The sequence below is a fragment of the Psittacula echo genome (assembly GCF_963264785.1).
Source record: "Psittacula echo genome assembly, chromosome: 1".
In the NCBI taxonomy this organism is placed as follows: Eukaryota; Metazoa; Chordata; class Aves; order Psittaciformes; family Psittacidae; genus Psittacula; species Psittacula echo.
The window spans coordinates 160,813,252-160,822,585 of NC_137735.1; positions in this window are offsets into that span (position 1 = coordinate 160,813,252).

Genomic DNA, 9,334 nt, shown 5'->3' on the forward strand with positions numbered 1-9,334 from the left:
CAAACATTTTACTCAGATTGTTTAAGGGTAAGAGGCAATAAGCAAGCAGCACTGGGTGCGCAGGGGAGTCTCTGCTCCACCAAAGACACACACCTCAGTGTCGTTTCCCGCTACATTTATCCTCTAAAGTTACACGCCTATACATATTCATGCTCTATCCCGGCTTCGTATTATAATGAGCTAAAAGGTCCTTTGCACATGTGCAGTGCCTCCCCGTGGTCATGGGCGAGGGGCTCAGGATGAAGTAAATGAGTCTTCCTCTTGTGAGTAGGGGTCTTCAAGATGAAGGAAACGAGTCTTCCTCTTCTTAAACTTTTCACCTTTGGCACAGTTGGACGCCCCAGTGGTTACACAATTAGCTGAAACCAGCCATATCTATAATTCTTCTGTTAACTAGCAAAGATTTAGAACAGGGCGACCTTCCTGCAAAATTTATTGCAGGATGGGCAGGCAAGGAGTATCTCAAGCTAGCAAATGTTTGGGAGGCTCTGTCTTTGAACTAACTGATAGGTAGAAAGGATAGTGTGAAATGTTATACTTTAGAAGGCTAGTGTGAAACAATTAACTCATGTTTAGTGGGGCCCCTAAATTCCACAGACTTAAAGTACTTTATATTTCCCAGGCACTAGCGTTTCTTATATCAAGCCCTCTGTATTCAGTTTGACACTTACACAAAACTTAAATTACTTCACTCAATATCGACATTACAAAACCTATAGCCATATAATACACAAACTTTACTTGATCAGCAAATTAAACATTTAACTTTATTACATACTGATAAAGCGTCAAGGGGAGACACTTTCATATCGCATTCAAAAGCTTCGGGGGGGGCGAGGGGGCTGGTCACACCATGCTGAGGTTGTTCTTGCTATATAAGCCGGTTCCGTATATCAGACTCCTTGGCCTTGAGGGAGGGCTGCTGAGGACCAGGATGCTTGGTCTGAACTTCCTCCTCCTGAGTCACCTGTCAGAAGCAAAGTCATCATTAGCAGTTGTTTCAGTATATTAGACCATACACTTTGGAGCTATAAATGGATTCTAACTTTAGGCTAAAAACCGTAACTTTGCTTATGGATACTCTTTAGCAGTAGTTGAGAACACTATTTCAAAATGCTTACCGTATTTTCCATATAGGCTTCAGCCCCGTTTCTTGATCACACTGGGGCCCTTTTTGTGCTTTGGCTGGTTCTTTGTACACACAGACTTGTGTTCAGTGACAAAGCATTGCCAAGATGTCCTGGGTCAATTGAACACTGAACTGGACTTTCAAACAGACCTTCACTGGCACTGCTGCTTATGACTGGTAATCTCTTCCTACGGCGCTCCTGAAGGAGCTTAGCATTGGCTTCTGCTAGTCTCTCATTAGCTCTGAAACAGTCAGAAATATACAGAGGGTCATCTTTGGCAGGAACACTTCCACAAAGTTACCCTCCAGGTCTATGACTATTATTCAACTTTTGAAAGTGAAAGGGATTAAGAGCATCCAAAAGAAGAGCATTGCTTGATCTGAGGTTTTTTGGAGCTTGCTTCTAAGAAGTGACACTACCTGCAAGAAGCAGCAAGAGTTACCAACACTTGGGACTTCTCAGCATTAGGGCTTCAAAGCAGCCTGTGAATGCCACGTGTTTACATAGCTTCTTCTGAAAGGTACATCACCTGTGTAACAACTCTGAGCTACTCTCCCTTTCCCAAGGAAAGATCCAACCTCAGACACGCTGCTGAACTGAAGTCAAAAAAGAATTTCTTTTTTCTTCTTTTTTCTTCACAGAATCAAATTCTGTTCTCTGAAAGGCCTGTACTTACTCAAGCAATAAGGAACCTGAAATTTATCTTTTCTGAATTCATACCCAGAATTAGAGGAGGAGATGACTAGAGATTGACAAAAAGACTCAATGAACTTCAAAGATGCCCTATGAAGGCCACGATCAGTGGTACTGCTGAAGCACTAAAGAGACAGCTCTAATGAAGGGGAAGGGTCTGAAGGTACTTTCCTAACAAATATGCCATCTTACGCTTACAGACGTAATGCTCACGAGGTGTAGGAGAGGGATTTTAGGAGAAAAATGCATGAGGAAAAAATAGCATCTTGTTACCGCTCCAAAAAAGCATGCACTCACCTTTCCAGTTTATTTCCTAGGCGTTTTCTAAAGTCGACTTCCTTCAGATACAGCTTTTTGTACCTTTCCAGTTCCGCACGCAGGGATTCTTGTTGAAAACTTCTCTCTTGATGGCTGTTTTGCATGTTGGCCATTTCGCATTGAAGATCTCTTAATCTGTATCTCATATCATAAAGACTGCCTCTGACTTCTTCTAATCTGTCCTGGGGAAGTGCCTGTGTCTGAAGCAGATAATGCACTTTCAACAACCGCAAAGGGAAAGACAACTCTCCCTGCTAGTGAATTGCACATACTGAATTTCAGGAGCCCAGTTTTACTCATTGAGGCAAGCGTGCCTCCTCACTACCATCAGCCATCAAGGCAAAACCCTGGAAATACCACACCAGATAATTTTTTCATTCAGAAAGAACCCCCCTCTTAGCACTATTTTTCATCAAAGCTACTCATGAAAGAACACTGTCTCGGGCATAGAGAAAAGGATTCCTGTAAGTTACAACACCCATTCAAAGATGAGCAGTGAGAACAAGACCAGGATGCAGCGATACTGCCCAAAACCTGCAAAATGGAAATCTACCTTGGGCAAGATGTCGATTCCGGGAACAGCCGGCGCATTGCCCTCTGGCCCAACCATATTCCCTTCTCCCACCACACTCCAGGAAAGACAGCACTAACACACGGAATTAGGCACCAAAAATAAAATCCTAGAAAATGATGACCGTAATGAAAATCTATAAGAGAAACTACAGCCACGTGTGAAAAATCCACTTACCCGCAAAAACAGATTGACTTCTTCTAGTTTTCGTCTTACTTCTTGTGCGGCTCGTTCCTCTGCCTCTCTTTTGAATTGCTCTGCCTGGCTGCGATCTACCATGTTAGTCTCCATATGATGTTTCAGCTTAGCCACCTCTTCTTCCAGCTGGCATTTGCTCTTCTGCAGGTCCGCATAGTTCTCACTAACGGTGGAAAACTCCTCCCGCAAAACCAGATTGACTTCTTCTAGTTTTTGTCTTAAGTCTTGTGCGGCTCGTTCCTCTGCCTCTCTTTTGTATCGCTCTGCCTGACTGCGATCTACCATGTTAGTGTCCATATGATGTTTCAGCTTAGACACCTCTTCTTCCAGCTGGCATTTGCTCTTCTGCAGATCTTCACGGTGCTCACGAACGGTGGACAACTCTTCCCTCAAACTGCGATCTTGTGCTTCTAGCTGTGTGCATTTTTTAGACTCTTTCTTCAGCCTACGGTAAAGTTCAGCAACCTGCAGACAGCGGACAGAGAAGGAGGTAGAGAGGAGGCAGAGAACAAAAATTGATGAAGAGATTGGCCATCAAGACTGTAATTATCATCTCCTAACCCAATATTAAAACTAAAGTGAAGCCAGGAACTTCATTCAAACAAGAACAGCTTTCACATCATTCCTGATAGCCTTCCTCAGGTTCCACATTGTGTCCTGGGAAACAATGACACCATTCAGACAAAACAAAACCTGAACTGCTTTCCGCTCAGCTTGTGCTTAACAGAGAGCTCAGGGGCTGATCTCTCCCTGCCAGTGAATTGCACATACTCAAGTTCTGAGGGCCCAGCTTTGCTCAGTGAGTAAGCTGGGCCAGCCATACTCCCTTCTCCCACCACACTCCAGGAAAACAGCACGAACACGTGGAATCCAGCAACAAAAATAAAACCCCACGTAATGGTGACCATAACAGAAATCTATAATAGCAACTACAGACACATGTGAGAAATTCACTTACCTGAAAAAACAGATAGTCTACCTCTAGTTTTGGTATTCTTCCCTGCACAGCTCGTTCTTCTAAGTCTATTTTATACTGCTCTGCCTGGCTGCAGTCCACCATGTCAGTCTCCATATGATGTTTGAGCTTAGCCACCTCTTCTTCCAGCTGGCATTTGCTCTTCTCCAGTTTTTCACAGCTCTCACGAACAGTGGACAACTCTTCCCGCAAATCTCGATTTTGTGCTTCTAGCTGTGCGCATTTTTTAGACTCTTTCTCCAGCAGGTTGTAAAGTTCATCAACCTGCAGACAGCGGACAGAGAAGGAGGTAGAGAGGCGGCAGAGAACAGAAATTGATGAAGAGATTGGCCATCAAGACTGTAATTGTCATCTGGTCAACCCAGTATTAAAACTAAAGTGAAGCCAGGAACTTCATTCAAACAAGAACAGCTTTCACATCATTCCTGATAGCCTTCCTCAGGTTCCACATTGTGTCCTGGGAAACAATGACACCATTCAGAAAAACAAAACCTGAACTGCTTTCCGCTCAGCTTGTGCTTAACAGAGAGCTCAGGGGCTGATCTCTCCCTGCCAGTGAATTGCACATACTCAGTTTTGAGGGCCCAGCTTTACTCAGTGAGTAAGCTGGGCCAGCCATACTCCCTTCTCCCACCACACTCCAGGAAAACAGCACGAACACGTGGAATCCAGCAACAAAAATAAAACCCTAGGCAATGGTGACCATAACAGAAATCTATAATAGCAACTACAGACACATGTGAGAAATTCACTTACCTGAAAAAACAGATAGTCTACCTCTAGTTTTGGTATTCTTCCCTGCACAGCTCGTTCTTCTAAGTCTATTTTATACTGCTCTGCCTGACTGCGGTCCACCATGTTAGTCTCCATATGACGTTTGAGCTTAGCCACCTCTTCTTCCAGCTGGCATTTGCTCTTCTCCAGTTTTCCATGGCTCTCACGCACGGTGGACAACTCTTCCCGCAAATCTCGATTTTGTGCTTCTATCTGTGCGCATTTTTTAGACTCTTTCTCCAGCTGCTGGGAAAAGAACAGCTTTCACATAGTTTCCCAGCTTCCACGTTATGTCCTGGGAAACAGTGACACCCTTCAGAAAAACAAAACCTGAACTGCCTTCTGCTCAACTTGTTCTTAAGAGAGAGCTCAGGGGCTGATCTCTCCCCATCAGTCAGTTGCACATATTCAATTTCAGAGGCCCAGCTTTACTCAGTGAGCACTCTGGCCCAACCATATTCCCTTCTTCCACCACGCTCCAGGAAAGACAGCACTAACACACAGAATTAGGCATCAAAAATAAAATACTAGGAAATGATGACCATAATGGAAATCTATAATAGAAACTACAGCCACGTGTGAAAAATCCACTTACCCGCAAAAACAGATTGACTTCTGCTTGTTTTTGTCTTACTTCTTGTGCGGCTCGTTCCTCTGCCTCTCTTTTGTATCGCTCTGCCTGACTGCGATCTACCATGTTAGTCTCCATATGATGTTTCAGGCTAGCCACCTCTTCTTCCAGCTGGCATTTGCTCTTCTGCAGGTCTTCATGGTGCTCACGAACAGTGGACAACTCTTCCTGCAAACTGCGATTCTGTGCTTCTAGCTGTGCGCAGTTTTTAGACTCTTTCTCCAGCAGATCGTAAAGTTCACCAACCTGCAGACAGCGGACAGAGAAGGAGGTAGAGAGGCGGCGGAGAACAGAAATTGATGAAGAGATTGGCCATCAAGACTGTAATTATCATCTCCTAACCCGGTGTTAAAACTAAAGTGAAGCCAGGAACTTCATTCAAACAAGAACAGCTTTCACATCATTCCTGATAGCCTTCCTCAGGTTCCACATTGTGTCCTGGGAAACAATGACACCATTCAGACAAAACAAAACCTGAACTGCTTTCCGCTCAGCTTGTGCTTAACAGAGAGCTCAGGGGTGATCTCTCCCTGCCAGTGAATTGCACATACTCAGTTTTGAGGGCCCAGCTTTACTCAGTGAGTAAGCTGGGCCAGCCATACTCCCTTCTCCCACCACACTCCAGGAAAACATCATGAACACGTGGAATCCAGCAACAAAAATAAAACCCTAGGCAATGGTGACCATAACAGAAATCTATAATAGCAACTACAGACACATGTGAGAAATTCACTTACCTGAGGAACCAGATTGACTTTTCTTAGTCTTCGTCTTCTTCCTTGCACAGCTCGTCCTTCTACCTCTCTTTCGTACTGCTCTGCCTGGCTGTGATCCACCATCTTAGTCTCCATATGACGTTTGAGCTTAGCCACCTCTTCTTCCAGCTGGCATTTGCTCTTCTCCAGTTTTCCATGGCTCTCACGCACGGCGGACAACTGTTCTTGCAAATCGCGATTTTGTGCTTCTAGCCGCACGCATTTTTTAGACTCTTTCTCCAGCTGCTGGGAAAAGAACAGCTTTCACAAAGTTTCCCAGCTTCCACATTATGTCCTGGGAAACAGTGACACCCTTCAGAAAAACAAAACCTGAACTGCCTTCTGCTCAACTTGTTCTTAAGAGAGAGCTCAGGGGCTGATCTCTGCCCATCAGTCAGTTGCACATATTCAATTTCAGGGGCACAGCTTTACTCAGTGAGCACTCTGGCCCAACCATATTCCCTTCTCCCACCACACTCCAGGAAAGACAGCACTAACACACGGAATTAGGCATCAAAAATAAAATACTAGGAAATGATGACCATAATGGAAATCTATAATAGAAACTACAGCCACGTGTGAAAAATCCACTTTCCCGCAAAAACAGATTGACTTCTGCTTGGTTTTGTCTTACTTCTTGTGCGGCTCGTTCCTCTGCCTCTCTTTTGTATCGCTCTGCCTGACTGCGATCTACCATGTTAGTCTCCATATGATGTTTCAGGCTAGCCACCTCTTCTTCCAGCTGGCATTTGCTCTTCTGCAGGTCTTCATGGTGCTCACGAACAGTGGACAACTCTTCCTGCAAACTGCGATTCTGTGCTTCTAGCTGTGCGCAGTTTTTAGACTCTTTCTCCAGCAGATCGTAAAGTTCACCAACCTGCAGACAGCGGACAGAGAAGGAGGTAGAGAGGCGGCAGAGAACAGAAACTGATGAAGAGATTGGCCATCAAGACTGTAATTATCATCTCCTAACCCGGTGTTAAAACTAAAGTGAAGCCAGGAACTTCATTCAAACAAGAACAGCTTTCACATCATTCCTGATAGCCCTCCTCAGGTTCCACATTGTGTCCTGGGAAACAATGACACCATTCAGAAAAACAGAACCTGAACTGCTTTCCGCTCAGCTTGTGCTTAAGAGAGAGCTCAGGGGCTGATCTCTCCCTGCCAGTGAATTGCACATACTCAAGTTCTGAGGGCCCAGCTTTACTCAGTGAGTAAGCTGGGCCAGCCATACTCCCTTCTCCCACCACACTCCAGGAACACAGCACGAACACGTGGAATCCAGCAACAAAAATAAAACCCTAGGCAATGGTGACCATAACAGAAATCTATAATAGCAACTACAGACACATGTGAGAAATTCACTTACCTGAGGAACCAGATTGACTTTTCTTAGTCTTCGTCTTCTTCCTTGCACAGCTCGTCCTTCTACCTCTCTTTCGTACTGCTCTGCCTGGCTGTGATCCACCATCTTAGTCTCCATATGACGTTTGAGCTTAGCCACCTCTTCTTCCAGCTGGCATTTGCTCTTCTCCAGTTTTCCATGGCTCTCACGCACGGCGGACAACTGTTCTTGCAAATCGCGATTTTGTGCTTCTAGCCGCACGCATTTTTTAGACTCTTTCTCCAGCTGCTGGGAAAAGAACAGCTTTCACAAAGTTTCCCAGCTTCCACGTTATGTCCTGGGAAACAGTGACACCCTTCAGAAAAACAAAACCTGAACTGCCTTCTGCTCAACTTGTTCTTAAGAGAGAGCTCAGGGGCTGATTCTCCCCATCAGTCAGTTGCACATATTCAATTTCAGGGGCCCAGCTTTACTCAGTGAGCACTCTGGCCCAACCATATTCCCTTCTTCCACCACACTCCAGGAAAGACAGCACTAACACATGGAATTAGGCATCAAAAATAAAATACTAGGAAATGATGACCATAATGGAAATCTATAATAGAAACTACAGCCACGTGTGAAAAATCCACTTTCCAACAAAAACAGATTGACTTCTTCTAGTTTTTGTCTTACTTCTTGTGCGGCTCGTTCCTCTGCCTCTCTTTTGTATCGCTCTGCCTGACTGTGATCTACCACGTTAGTCTCCATATGATGTTTCAGGCTAGCCACCTCTTCTTCCAGCTGGCATTTGCTCTTCTGCAGGTCTTCATGGTGCTCACGAACAGTGGACAACTCTTCCCGCAAATCTCGATTTTGTGCTTCTAGCTGTGCGCATTTTTTAGACTCTTTCTCCAGCAGATCGTAAAGTTCACCAACCTGCAGACAGCGGACAGAGAAGGAGGTAGAGAGGCGGCAGAGAACAGAAACTGATGAAGAGATTGGCCATCAAGACTGTAATTATCATCTCCTAACCCGGTGTTAAAACTAAAGTGAAGCCAGGAACTTCATTCAAACAAGAACAGCTTTCACATCATTCCTGATAGCCTTCCTCAGGTTCCACATTGTGTCCTGGGAAACAATGACACCATTCAGAAAAACAAAACCTGAACTGCTTTCCGCTCAGCTTGTGCTTAACAGAGAGCTCAGGGGCTGATCTCTCCCTGCCAGTGAATTGCACATACTCAGTTTTGAGGGCCCAGCTTTACTCAGTGAGTAAGCTGGGCCAGCCATACTCCCTTCTCCCACCACACTCCAGGAACACAGCACGAACACGTGGAATCCAGCAACAAAAATAAAACCCCAGGTAATGGTGACCATAACAGAAATCTATAATAGCAACTACAGACACATGTGAGAAATTCACTTACCTGAGGAACCAGATTGACTTTTCTTAGTCTTCGTCTTCTTCCTTGCACAGCTCGTCCTTCTACCTCTCTTTCGTACTGCTCTGCCTGGCTGTGATCCACCATCTTAGTCTCCATATGACGTTTGAGCTTAGCCACCTCTTCTTCCAGCTGGCATTTGCTCTTCTCCAGTTTTCCATGGCTCTCACGCACGGCGGACAACTGTTCTTGCAAATCGCGATTTTGTGCTTCTAGCCGCACGCATTTTTTAGACTCTTCCTTCAGCTGCTGGGAAGGGTCACCCACCTGTAGAGGAAAAAAATCCTGAGATGCTCATGGGAAATCAAACACACCCATACCTAGGCCCTTCTGGTTTCCTCAGAAACCGGGTATCTTGCTTTAGAGGAATTTTTATATGCTGTCACCAGTCAAAGCTGCATTACAGAACTGACAGGACAAGATACGCATGCTCTCTCTTTTCCATTGCACTTGAAGATTAATTAAGTAGCGGTCAGAAGGCAGCTTTTACAGCACTCGTGGAGGAAGATGTATTCTCTT